At 45.0% G+C, this 1,388-nt stretch overlaps 2 non-coding genes across 2 annotated transcripts; both read right to left on the bottom strand.

Moving 5' to 3' along the window:
• Nucleotides 1–358: 358 nt before the first annotated feature.
• Nucleotides 359–432, bottom strand: trnai-aau. The gene has a single exon. It is a non-coding gene; the product is annotated as a tRNA-Ile (tRNA).
• Nucleotides 433–792: 360 nt separating this feature from the next.
• trnar-ucg lies at nucleotides 793–865 on the bottom strand. Its single transcript has one exon. It is a non-coding gene; the product is annotated as a tRNA-Arg (tRNA).
• Between the last annotated feature and the right edge of the window lie 523 nt (nucleotides 866–1,388).

The raw sequence follows: 1,388 nt of genomic DNA, 5'->3' as shown, positions 1-1,388 counted from the left end.
GACTCTGAGGCGAGCAGGAAAGACTGCAGCAGCTGACGCCTCCTATCCCGGTCACAAACTGTTTCAGACTCTCCCCTCTGGCAAGAGGCTGCGGTCCATCAGGACCAAAACCTCTCGCCACAAATATTTGTTGTTAATTGTTAGTTGTTGTTGTTCCATTTTTTTATATTGTCAGTTGTATTATTTTTCTCTATTCTTCATATATAACTTGCATTTGTTTATTACATATTTCTACATCTATTTATGTCAGCCTGCGTGTAGCACCTCAACACCAAAGCAAATTCCTTGTATGTGTAAGAAGGTACTTGGCAACAAAGCTCCTTCTGATTCTGACGTCGAGTTGTTAAATGGACAGCACTGGCCAGTATGGGGGTTGAACCCATGACCTTGGCGTTATTAGCACCACGCTCTAACCATCTGAGCTAACCGGCCTGCCGTGGGGGGCTTCTTTATTTCTTTTTGCTAAGAAAATTCAATGCATAAAACAACAGGGACAGACTAAAACAGACAATGGCTCCATACTGGATGTTAAGTCATGTGTGACCACCTTCCAGGTGAGCAGTACACTCAAAACCTTTGACCTGAGCCGCCTGCTTTTGTGGTTCTTTTTTTAAACAATTTGTCCTCCAGAAGTAAAAAAAAAAGAAACGGACAAGTTTTGGATGTTGAGTCGTGTGCAAAGTGCCCCCAAGTCTATGCAAGCACAAATTGTTTAAACTTGAAAATACTCACTTCTTATACGGTCTGTCGCGATGGCTTTCAGTATTTCTCCATAAATAACGGAGGGGCCTTCAACCACGAAGGGACTCGAACCCTCAATCTTCTGATCCGAAGTCAGACGCCTTGTCCGTTAGGCCACGCGGTCCCGTTTCCCTTGCTCACATCTTACAACACTTGGTGATCTGGTCTTGTCAAAGCACTAAGAGTGGCCAGCTTGGGAATCAAACTCAAGATCTTGTAGCTTTTAGCGCCGTGCTAACAGTCACTGGATATCCTGTCATGTGTAAAGTCCTTGTAACTTGGCATAAGAGGGGCAGAATTTGTTTAAATCGGAAAGCTCTCGCTTGTGAGCAGGACAATGCAAACGCCATTCAGCAGCACTGTTCTCCTAATCTGGAATTTGTAATCATAAACTGTAAACCGCTTTACTCCCCCCGTGAGTTTGCTTCATTCATTCTGGTTGGTGCTTACATTCTGCCGCACGCCAACGTGCAGGACGCACAGCGCATGCTGGCCGACCGGATACTGTGTGTGGAGCAGACAAACCCGGACTCCCTTGTTATTGTTCTTGGTGACTTTAACAAAGGAAACCTCTGCCAAGAACTCCCCAAATACAGACAGTTCATTAAGTGTCCAACCAGAGAGGGGAACACTTTGGATCACTGTTA

The sequence above is a fragment of the Micropterus dolomieu genome, unplaced genomic scaffold, assembly GCF_021292245.1.
Source record: "Micropterus dolomieu isolate WLL.071019.BEF.003 ecotype Adirondacks unplaced genomic scaffold, ASM2129224v1 contig_11816, whole genome shotgun sequence".
Lineage (NCBI taxonomy): Eukaryota > Metazoa > Chordata > Actinopteri > Centrarchiformes > Centrarchidae > Micropterus > Micropterus dolomieu.
This window is presented reverse-complemented; position numbering and strand designations above follow the sequence as displayed.